The following is an 11,968-nucleotide window of genomic DNA, read 5'->3' as shown; positions in this document are numbered from 1 at the left end:
TTGTACATAAGAATACAATTTGTTCTTTCCTTGGTTCTCTAGTTCCTCCCTAGTGCCCTTGCTGAGAATCCCACAGGGCTGCCAACTCAGGTTCGTGGAAACCACACCCCAGTTTCCTATCTCTGTAATGGGGCGGGGTTCCTATAGAGGGCAGGCGGTGGGGTTGGGGATGGGGTGGGGGATTGGGTTCCAAACAATGTCATTCAGGGCCTTCCCTGTCTTTCATGAGTGGTGACTATTACCATGTTCCATTTTGAAAAGAATGCCAAGTGTTTACATCTTATTAGCTCTTGAAGAAGCCAAGTAATGTTCAGAGTGGCTTTGGGACTTCCCCTGGTGGTCCAGTGGCTGAGACTCCATACTTCTACTCCAGGGTTCCATCCCTGATCGGGGAACTAAGATTCCGCTTGCAGGGGCCAGACAACCAGAGATGCTGCAGGGCTGTGACAGTGCTGGCTTGTCGGGCAGCTGGGAGCACTGCCTTGAAAACACCAACATAAAGTGAATTCTGAGCATGAAAGAGTTGGATGACACAGAGCACTGAATTTCTTTGTTTGGAGTACAAGTTATCACCCTTTCTGAAGCACGTTTCACTTCAGTTCAGTCGTGTCCTACTCTTTGCGACCCCACGGACTGCAGCATACCAGGCTTCCCTGTCCATCACCAACTTCCGAAGCTTGCTTGTAAACCAAGCATGTTTACAAGTTCTGTATGCAAATGATCTGATGGTGAACAGCAGACAGTAATGGGATGTGAAAACCAGTCCTCCACACACTGCTGCAAATAAACAGCTGCCTTCTCTTCCCCCCAAAATGCTCTGCCCATAATTAAATGTACATCTGCCCCAGCAACACAAATGGCATCTATGCCTCTTATGGACCTTTCTACTTGAAATACTTCCTCCTTGCAGATTTTACTTTGATTATGAAGCAGAAGTTACCAAGTGTCTATGTGCTGCCTTCCTATCAATCTGCATTACTGTGGTTTGGAGTCATGTTTGTAGGGCATGGACTCTATCAAGGTGATGTATTTAAGTTTACATCCCTGCAAACTACCTAGATGGTGACTGTCCACATTTGGTGTTTGATATTCTGCTCTTTCACCTGCTAGTTTATCCCATTTCACATGAAATGGGGGCTTCCCAGGTGACTCAGTAGTAAAGAAACTGCCTATCAATGCAGGAGACTTGGGTTAGATCCCTGGGTTGGGAAGATCCCCTGGAGAAGGAAATGGCTTGCCATTCCAGTATTCTTGCCTGAAGAATCCGATGGACATTGGAGCCTAGAGGGCTACAGTCCATGGGATTGCAAAGAGTTGGACATGAATGAGTGACTGAGCACACACTGAGAACACACAAAGGTGAAGTGGATGCAAAGAGAGTATTTGCAAAGTGGCTGCTGCTGCTGCTGCTAAGTCGCTTCAGTTATGTCCAACTCTGTGCGACCCCATAGATGGCAGCCCACCAGTCTCCTCTATCCCTGGGATTCTCCAGGCAAGAATCCTGGAGTGGGTTGCCATTTCCTTCTCCATTGCAAAGTGGAGGTGGAACCATAATCGTATTTGGCAAGTATTGATGTGTGCAAGACGAGTATTCTACAAGATTGATCCAACAAGTTCCCTAAACCCAGAGACTGCAATACTGGGTGTAAAATCTATTTAGCTTTTGAAAAGTAAAGTGGTTGGCAGTGTTAAGGTGTGCATTGCTCACTTGTTTGGCCAACCTAAAATAGAATACCCCTATGTATTTAGCTTTTCTCCGTAGAATCCTTCTGTACATGCTGAAGCCAGAGAGAAGATGATGACTCTGACAAAACCTGAAGAACAGCATAATAAAAGTGTCCACTTTCTTGGCCTGTAGTGGGTAAATCCTAGCTAAGGACAGCCTTTCAGTAAAGAAGAGAAAACAGTAGCAGCTTAAGAGCTGGTGATTCTGGTGCACCATGAACTTTCCCGCTGGACTCAGGCTAGTAGAGTTGACTGATGAACTGTCAGCAGAGCAAACCGGCATGAGGAGTGGCTGACGTCAGTGTGGTCCGTGTGTGCTTAGGTTCTAACTGCAAGTTCTGGAAATCCCTTTTTTATGCACTGCATTACCTGTGGTAAAAGTATCTTTCCGGCGGTTATCTAGTTTAGTACTTTTGATTATTGGGAACTTGAGACTTATGTATTTTTTCTGAATATAATGCTAAAGGTAAGTTGCATTCATTTAAACTAGTGAAGTAGGCAGAATTCAGTGCTATCTATGAATTTTAAGGCTTCCCTGTGGCTCCCATGGTAAAGAATCTGCCTGTAATGGGGGAGACCTAGGTTCTATCCCTGGGTCCAGAAGATCCCCCTGGAGAAGGGAATGGCAACTCATTCTGGTAATCTTGACTGGAGAATCCCATGAACAGAGGAGTTTGGCAGGCTGCAGTCCAAGGGGTTGAAAAGAGTCAGCTCATGACTGAGAGACTAATGCATGAATTTTTTTTAATTTTAAAATTAATTAATTTATTTTAATTGGAGGCTAATTACTTTACAATATTGTGGTGTTTTTTGCCACACATTGACATAAATCAGCCATGCTGCACATGTGTCCCCCATCCTGAACCCCTCTCCCACCTTCCTCCCCATCCCATCCCTCAGGGTTGTCCCAGTGCACCAGCTTTGAGTGCCCTATTTCATGCATAGAAGTTGGACTGGTCATCTATTTCACATATGGTGATATACATGTATCATTTCTATTCTCTCAAATCATCACACCCTTGCCTTCTCCCACAGACCAAAATTCTGTTCTTTATGTCTGTGTCTCTTTTGCTGTTTCACGTATAAGGTCATCATTACCATCTTTCTAAATTCCATGTGTATGTGTTAATATACTGTATGGGTGGTTTTCTTTCTGACTTATTTCACTCTGTATAGTAGGCTCCAGTTCCATCCACCTCATTACAACTGTTTCAAATGTGTTCTATTTAATAGCTGAGTAATATTCCATCGTGTATATGTACCACAGCTTTCTTATCCAGTCGTCTGATGCTGGACATCTAGTATGCTTTCATGTCCTAGCTATTGTAAACAGTGCTGCGATGAACACTGGGGCACACATGTCTCTTTCATTTCTGGTTTCCTTGGTGTGTATGCCCAGCAGTGGGATTGCTGGGTCATAGGGTAGTTCTATTTCTAGTTTTTTAGGGAATCTCTGGAGCTTCCCTGGTGGCACAGACGGTAAAGCATCTGCCCACAATGAGGGAGACCCGGATTTGATTCCTGGGTTGGAAAGACCCCCTGGAGAAGGAAATGGCAATCCACTCCAGTACTCTTGCCTAGAAAATTCCATGGATGGAGGAGCCTGGTGGGCTACAGTCCATGGGGTCGCAAAGAGTCGGACACGACTGAGCGACTTCACTTCACTTCACTTAAGGAATCTCCACACTGTTCTCCATAGTGGCTGTACTAATTTGCATTCCCACCAACAGTGTAAGGGGGTTCCCTTTTCTCCACACCTCTCCAGCATTTATAGTTTGTAGACTTTTTGATAATAGCCATTCTGACCAGCATGAGATGGCACCTCATTGTGGTTTTGATTTGCATTTCTCTGATAATGAGTGATATTGAGCATCTTCTCATGTGTTTGTTAGCCATCTGTATGTCTTCCTTGGAGAAATGTAAGTTTAGTTCTTTGGCCCATTTTTTGATTGGGTCATTTATTTTTCTGGTATTGAGCTGCACGAGCTGCTTGTATATTTTGGAGATGAATTCTTTGTCAGTTGCTTCATTTACTGTTATATTCTCCTATTCTGAAGGCTGTCTTTTCACCTTGCTTATAGTTTCCTTCATTGTGCAAAAACTTTTAAGTTTAATTAGGTCCCATTTATTTATTTTTGCTTTTATTTCTGTTACTCTGGGAGCTGGGTCCTAGAGGATCTTGCTGTGATTTATGTCAGAGAGTGTTTTGCCTGTGTTTTCCTCTAGGAGTTTTATAGTTTCTAGTCTTATATTTAGATCTTTAATCCATTCTGAGTTTATCTTTGTGCATGGTGTTAGAAAGTGTTCTAGTTTCATTCTTTTACAAGTGGTTGACCAGTTTTCCCAGCACCACTTGTTAAAGAGATTGTCTTTTCTCCATTGTATATTTTTGCCTCCTTTCTCAAAGATAAGCTATCCATAGGTGCATAGATTTATCTCTGGGCTTTCTATTTTGTTCCACTAATCTACATTTCTGTCTTTGTGCCAGTACCATACTGTCTTGATGACTGTAGCTTTGTAGTATAGTCTGAACTCAGGCAGGTTGATTCCTCCAGTTCCATTCTTTCTCAAGTTTGCTTTGGCTATGTGAGTTTTATTGTATTCCATACAAACTGTGAAATTATTTGTTCTAGTTCTGTGAAAAATACCATTGGTAGCTTGATAGGGATTGCATTGAATACAGATTGCTTTGGGTAGTATACTCATTTTCACTATATTGCTTCTTCCGATCCATAGCATGGTATATTTCCCCATCTATTTGTGTCATTATTGATTTCTTTTATCAGCGTTTTACAGTTTTCTATATATAGGTCTTTTGTTTCTTTAGGTAAATTTATTCCTAAGTATTTTATTCTTTTCGTCACAATGGTGAATGGGATTGTTTCCTTAATTTCTCTGTTTTCTCATTGTTAGTGTATAGGAATGCAAAGGATTTCTGTGTATTAATTTTATGTCCTGCAACTTTACTATAGTCATTGATCAGCTCTAGTAATTTTCTGGTGGAGTCTTTAGGGTTTTCCATGTAGAGAATCATGTCATCTGCAAACAGTGAGAGTTTTACTTCTTCTTTTCCAATCTGGATCCCTTTTATTTCTTTCTCTTTTTGATTGCTGTGGCTAAAACTTCCAAAACTATGTTGAATAGTAGTGGTGAGAGTGGGAACCCTTGTCTTGTTCCTGACTTTAGGGAAATGCTTTCAATTTTTCACCATTGAGGGTAATGTTTGCTGTGGGTTTATCATATATGGCTTTTATTATGTTGAGGTATCTTCCTTCTATGCCTACTTCCTGGAGAGTTTTTTTTTTTTTAATCATAAATGGGTGTTGAATTTAGTCAAAGGCTTTCTCTGAATCTGTTGAGATAATCGTATGGTTTTTATCTTTCAATTTCTTAATGTGGTATATCACATTGATTGATTTGCAAATATTGAAGAATTCTTGCATCCCTGAGATAAAGCCCACTTGGTCATGATGTATGATCTTTTAAATATGTTGTTGGAGTCTGTTTGCTAGAATTTTGTTGAGGATTTTTGCATATATGTTCATCAGTGATGTTGGCCTGTAGTTTTCTTTTTTTGGTGGCTTCTTTGTCTGGTTTTGGTATTAGGGTGATGTTGGCCTCATAGAACGAGTTTGGGAGTTTACCTTCCTCTGCAATTTTCTGGAAGAGTTTGAGTAGGCTAGGTATTAGCCCTTCTTTAAACTTTTGATGGAATTCACCTGTGAAGCCGTCTGGTCCTGGGCTTTTGTTTGTTGGAAGATTTTTGATTACAGTTTCAATTTCCATGCTTGTGATGGGTATGTTAAGATTTTCTATTTCTTCCTGGTTCAGTTTTAGAAGGTTATACTTTTCTAAGAGTTTGTCCATTTCTTCCAAGTTGTCCATTTTATTGGCATATAGTTGCTGATAGTAGTCTCATGATCCTTTGTATTTCTGTGTTGTCTGTTGTGATTCCTCCATTTCATTTCTAATTTTGTTGATTTGATCCTTCTCCCTTTTTTTCTTGATGTGTCTGGCTAATTGTTTGTCTATATTATTTATCTTCCCAAAGAACCAGCTTTTAGTTTTGTTGATTTTTCCTATAATCTCCTTTGTTTCTTTTTCATTTATTTCTGCTCTAATTTTTTTTTTATTTCTTTCCTTCTACTAACCCTGGGGTTCTTCATTTCTTCTTTTTCTAGTTGACTTAGGTGTAAATTTAGGTTATTTATTTGATTTTTCGGGTGTTTCTTGAGGTAAACTTGTATTGCTATGAACCTTCCCCTTAGCACTGCTTTTACTGAATCCCATAGGTTTTGGGTTGTCATGTTTTCATTTTCATTTGTTCCTATGCATATTTTGATTTCCTTTTTTATTTATTCTGTGATTTTTTGATTATTCAGAAGTGTGTTGTTTAGCCTCCACATGTTTGTATTTTTAATAGCTTTTTTTTCCTGTAGTTGACATCTAATCTTTCTGCATTGTGATAAGAAAAGATGCTTGAAATGATTTCAATTATTTTTTAAAAATTTACCAAAGCTAGATTTATGGCCCAAGATGTGGTCTATCCTGGAGAATGTTCTGTTCTATGTGCACTTGACAAAAAGGTGAAATTCATTGCTTTGGGGTGAAATGTCCTATAGATATCAATTAGGTCTAACTGGTCCATTATTTCATTTAAAGTTTTTGTTTCCTTGATAATTTTCTGTTTGGTTGATCTATCCAAAGGTGTGAGTGGGGTGCTAAAGTTTCCCACTATTATTGTGTTACTGTTAATTTTCTCTTTCATAATTGTTAGCATTTGCCTTGTGTATTGAGGTGCTCCTATGTTGGGTTTATATATATTTATAATTGTTATATCTTCTTCGTGGATTGATCCTTTGATCATTATGTAGTGTCCTTCTTTGTCTCTTTTCATACTCTTTATTTCAAAGTCTATTTTATCTGATATGAGTATTGCTACTCCTGCTTTCTTTTGGTCTCCATTTGCATCAAATATCTTTTTTCCAGTTCTTCACTTTCAATGTGTATGTGTCCCTTGGTTTGAGGTTGGTCTCTTGTAGACAGCATATATAGGGGTCTTGTTTTTGTATCCATTTAGCCAGTCTTTGTCTTTTGGTTGGGGCATTTGACCCATTTACATTTAAGATAGTTATTGATAAGTATGATCCCATTGCCATTTACTTTGCTGTTTTGGGTTTGAGTTTATAAACCTTTTCTGTGTTTCCTGTCTAGAGAAGATCCTTTAGCATTTGTTGAAGAGCTGGTTTGGTGGAGCTGAACTCTCTCAGCTTTTGCTTGTCTGTAAAGCTTTTAATTTCTCCTTCATATTTGAATGAGATCCTTGCTGGGTATAGTAATCTGGGTTGTAGGTTTTTCTCTTTCATCACTTTAAGTATGTCCTGCCATTCCCTTCTGGCCTGAAGAGTTTCTATTGAAAGATCAGCTGTTATCCTTATGAGGATCCCCTTGTGTGTTATTTGTTGCTTTTCCCTTGCTGCTTTTAATATTTGTCCTTTGTGTTTGGTCTTTGTTAGTTTGATTAATATGTGTCTTGGAGTGTTTTGCCTTGGGTGTATCCTGTTTGGGATTCTCTGGGTTTCTTAGAATTGGGTGGCTATTTTCTTCCTCATTTTAGGGAAGTTTTCAACTATTATCTCCTCAAGTATTTTCTCATGCCCTTTCTTTTTGTCTTCTTCTTCTGGAACTCCTATGATTTGAATGTTGGGGCATTTAACATTGTCCCAGATTTCTCTGAGTTTGTCCTCATTTCCTTTAATTATTTTTCCTTTTTTCCTCTCTGCTTCATTTATTTCCACCATTCTATCTTCCACCTCATTTATCCTACCTTCTACCTCAGTTATTCTAATGTTGGTTCTCTCCACAGTGCTTTTGATCTCAGTTATTGCATTATTCATTGTTAATTGACTGTTCTTTATTTCTTCTGGGTCTTTGTTAAACATTTATTGCATCTCCTCAGTCCTTGTCTCTGGTCTATTTATCTGTAACTCCATTTTGTTTTCAAGATTTTGAATCATCTGTACTATCATTATTCTGAATTCTTTTTCAGGTAGACTCCATATCTCCTCCTCTTTTGTTTGGTTTGGTGGGCATTTATCATGTTCTTTTGTCTGCTGAATATTTCTCTGCCTTTTCATTTTGTTTAGATTGTTGTGTTTGGGGTGTCCTTTCTGTAGGCTAGAAGTTCATGGCTCCTCTTTATTGTGGAGCCTGCTCCCTGTGGGTGGGGTTGGATTAGTGACTTGCATCGTGTTCTGGTGGATGGAGTTGTATCTCTTTTCTCTGGAGTGCAATGAAGTGTCTAGTAGTGAGTTTTGGGATATCTATGGGTTTGGCATGGCTTTGGGAAGCCTCTCTTTTAATGCTTAGGACTGTGTTTCTGCTTTGCTGGAGAATTAGTGTGGTATGTCTTGCTCTGGAACTTGTTGGTTCTTGGGTGGAACTTGGTTTCAGTGTAGGTATGGAGGCTTTTGTCTGAGTTCTTGTCTATTAATGTTCCCTGGAATCAGAAGTTCTCTGATATTCTCAAGGTTTGGAGTTAAGCCTCCTGCCTCTGGCTTTCAGTCTTATTCTTACAGTAACTTCAAGACTTCTCCATCCATACAGCACAGATGATAAAACATCTGGGTTAATGGTGAAACAATTCTCCATAGTGAGGGACGCCCAGAGAGGTTCACAAAGTTACATGGAGAAGAGAAGAGGGAGAAGGGAGATAGAGGTGACCAGGAGGAGAAGAGGGAGAATCAAAAGGGGAAAGAGCAATATAGCCAGTAATCAATTCCCTAGGGGCTCTCCACAGTTTGGAACACCCAGAGAGATTCACAGAGTTATGTAGAGAAGAGAAGGGGGAGGGAGGAGATAGAGATGACCTGGGGGAGAAAAGGGAGAGTCAGAAGGGGAGAGAGCAATCAAGCCAGTGATCTTTGCTTTTTGCTATTTGTTATCAATTTTGTACCTTTAAGAACCTAATTGTCAGTATCCAAAATGGGTATTAGAGTAGAGGATAGAGTCTCAAAAAAAAAAATATTAAAAATACAAAACAAAATCACAAAAATTATAAAATATATATATGAAATTTGCTTTAAAATAAGGTCTTTTTTGCAAGATAATAGTAGATTATAAAAATGAAAATTAAAGGAGTAATAGAGAAGTTAAATTAAAAAAAATTTTAAAGTGATAATAGTAAAAATATATCTAGGAATTTCTCTTGGAGCTGTTGTGGGAAGTGTGGGGTCAGTTCACTTTCAGATAGTTCCTTGTTCCAGTTTGTACTTGTTCTCAAGGTCTATAGGCCCCTTTCAATTCCTAGTCAATGTTAACTACAGGGTTTTAATCTGTTGCACCAGTCACTTCCAGAGTGGTTCCCACTTTTTTGTTTATTTTGGCTTCCTCTGTTTGCAAGTCTCTTCAGTGTCTAATTTCTGCCCTGACACAAGGGTGTGAAAGTGGTCACTTATTTAGACTCACTTATTCAGTTGTGTTGTGGGGAGGCAGGAACACCTCAAACAAATATCGCTGGCGTGTGTGGGGCGTACTTACATGTATGGACTGGGTTTGCCCCATCTCAAGGCGGCATGTGCTTCCTGGGTCTACAATGCTCAGGCTCCAGGGTGCTCTTCAGGGGCACTGTCCAAAGCGGACCCTGTATTTCGTGCAGCTCCCAGGTCTAAGCCACTCAGGTTCTCGGGTACTCTGCAAGGGCACAGACTCAGTTGGGCATGCGTTTCGTGCCCTACCCAGGTCCGAGCAGCTCAGGCAACCAGATGTTTGGCAAGCACGCTGTCCCACATGGGCCGTGCGTCGCAATCACCTTCCCAGCCCAAGCCACTCGGTTTGCCGGGTGCGCCGCAAGAGCACCGTCTCAGGTGTGCCGTGTGTCTCCTCTGGGGAGCTGATCTCTGAGTGCGACCCTCCTGGCAGATGTCAACCATCCAGGATCCCAGGAAGACGTGGTTAGCAACTGGGAGCCTGCTCACATTTCAGTGGAGGATGCTGGTCTCTGTGACCAAGATTGCAGCAGCCCCTTGCCTTCCGGTTCTGGCTGTCGCACACCTGCCTCTATGCCTCTGGCAGGCGGGAGGGGCCTGTTTGGTATTTGCTCAATCCTTTGTTGTGTGAGCAGGCCAGTCTGCACGTTAGAGCCTCTGGCGGGAAATTTCTCTCTTTTTTTTTTCTCTCTGGCGATCCCACAGTTTAGGTTGCTGTCTCACATTTGCTCCCTCAGATTGTCCTCAGGGTATTCAGTACAGGTCCTTACCCTAAGCACTGATTATGCAGCCCATGCCTCCCTGTCCAGCACCTGCTCGCTGGTGGCCAACACAAGCATCTGGGCTACTTCTCCGCTGGCAGTTGCAGTTAGGCGCTTATTCTGTGGGTTTTTGTTTTTGTTTTTTTTTCTCCTGGTTATGTTGCCCTCTGAAATTCCAAAACTCCCCACAGACCCGCCTGTGAGAGGGTTTCCTACTGTTTGGAAACTTCTCCTCCTTCAGGACTCCCTCCAAAGGATGGGTCTCTGTCCCTAACTCTTTTGTCTCTCTTTTTTGTCTTTTATATTTCGTCCTACCTCCTTTCAAAGAGAATGGGCTGCCTTTCTGGGTGCCTGGTGTCTTACGCCAGCGTTCAGAAGTTGTTTTGTAGAAGTTGCTCAGCATTCAAGTGATCTTTTGATGAATTTGTCGGGGAGAAATTGGTCTCCCCATCCTATTCCTCCGCCACCTTAGGACCACCCTGACACATGAATTTTAAATCAGTGGTTTCAGCTATATGTACGTAAAGATACACAGAAAGAGTATTTTCCATAGTTTATTAGCACTTTTAAGTGGAAGAATATTTAGGGATTGCCCCAGCATTCTAGTGGTTAGGACTCCAAACTTCCAATGCATCAGTTACAGGTTTGATCCCTGGTCAGGGAACTAAGATCCCACAGGCTGCACAGCATGGCTCAAAAAGAAAAAAAAAAAGAAAAACACAAATTATTAATTTAAAAATTGGGAGAACATTTGAACCTCAGTCTTCACTGCTGTCATGGAAGTCCATATTAGGTAAGGGAGAGAAAACCCGAAAATTTGTTTATAGTTTTGTTCCTGTCCTTTAGCCCAAGTGAACTAAGCTACTAGCCCCTAAACACCTCCATCAGGTCTGCATGGGACCAGTGCATGACACTGAATGTCCAGCCACAATTTGGTCCTCTCACCTATGTGTTCAGGCTATCTCTGACATGTGATAACATTTAAGATTGTGTCCTTGACTCAAAGCAGAAGTTAAATTTTATACTAGGGGACACTGCAGAGTTTTGATTTGCATTGTTGTTACACAGAAATGAATTTGTCTACTGTTTCCCTCATTGTGCCAACGAAGTGAACCAGGTATATGTATATGTATATGTATATCCCTTCTCTCCTGAGCCTCCCTCCCACCCCCCACCCTGTTGCCATCCCACCCTTTTAGGTCATCATAGAACAATGAGCTGACATCCTATGGCTGCACATTTAAGTTTTCAAAGCAGTGTTGAAATATTGCATCATTTTTATTTTTTTTAAAACTCAGTTTAAAAAAAAAAGAGTAAGGCGTTTTAAAGACCCTGATTCTGGGAAAGATTGAGGGCAGGAGGAGAAGTGGGTGACAGAAGATGAGATGGTTGGATAGCATCACCGACTCAATGGACATAAGTTTGAGCAAACTCTGGGAGGTAGTGGAAGAGAGGGAAGTGGCATGCTGCAGTCCATGGGGTCGCACAGAGTCAGACACAACTTAGCGACTGAACAAAGTGTTCTTCAAAGAGGCTTCTAAGTATCTTCCTAATTTTGTATATGGGCTTAGGCTTTGTGACGAATGAAAAAGTTGCTATCAAATATGATAAACCTTTGACGAACCTAAAAAAAGATCTAGTTTTAACTGCTGCTTCGTTTGAAGCAAATTCCATGTGTGACAATGATTTATTGAATGCCTGCTTAACACCAGACACCTACCTAGATATGTGAGTGTATCAGCCATTCTCTGGCATGCCCACAGTAGGTCAAGTAGATAGTAATAAACATTTGAAAAATCATATGTATTGGTCACACATGGACACCCGTACTCTCAGGCTTATGTGTTCTCTCTTTTCATTTCTCTCTTGATTTTCTTTTCTTCTCTATATTTTTTCTCTGGCTCAAGGTGCTGACTGCAACCACATACAAGGCCTTGGCAGGAAAGCATATCATCCGTTTGCTCTCAAGTGCTTTGACTGAATACAGGTAGCAGG

The 11,968-nt window shown here is 40.9% G+C and overlaps 1 pseudogene; it reads left to right on the top strand.

Moving 5' to 3' along the window:
* Nucleotides 1-694: 694 nt before the first annotated feature.
* LOC136146938 (AKT-interacting protein-like) lies at nt 695-1,918 on the top strand (annotated as a pseudogene).
* Nucleotides 1,919-11,968: the final 10,050 nt, after the last annotated feature.

Source organism: Muntiacus reevesi, chromosome 15 (assembly GCF_963930625.1).
Source record: "Muntiacus reevesi chromosome 15, mMunRee1.1, whole genome shotgun sequence".
In the NCBI taxonomy this organism is placed as follows: domain Eukaryota; kingdom Metazoa; phylum Chordata; class Mammalia; order Artiodactyla; family Cervidae; genus Muntiacus; species Muntiacus reevesi.
The sequence above is the reverse complement of the archived record's forward strand: the minus strand, read 5'-3'. Positions and strand labels throughout refer to the sequence as shown.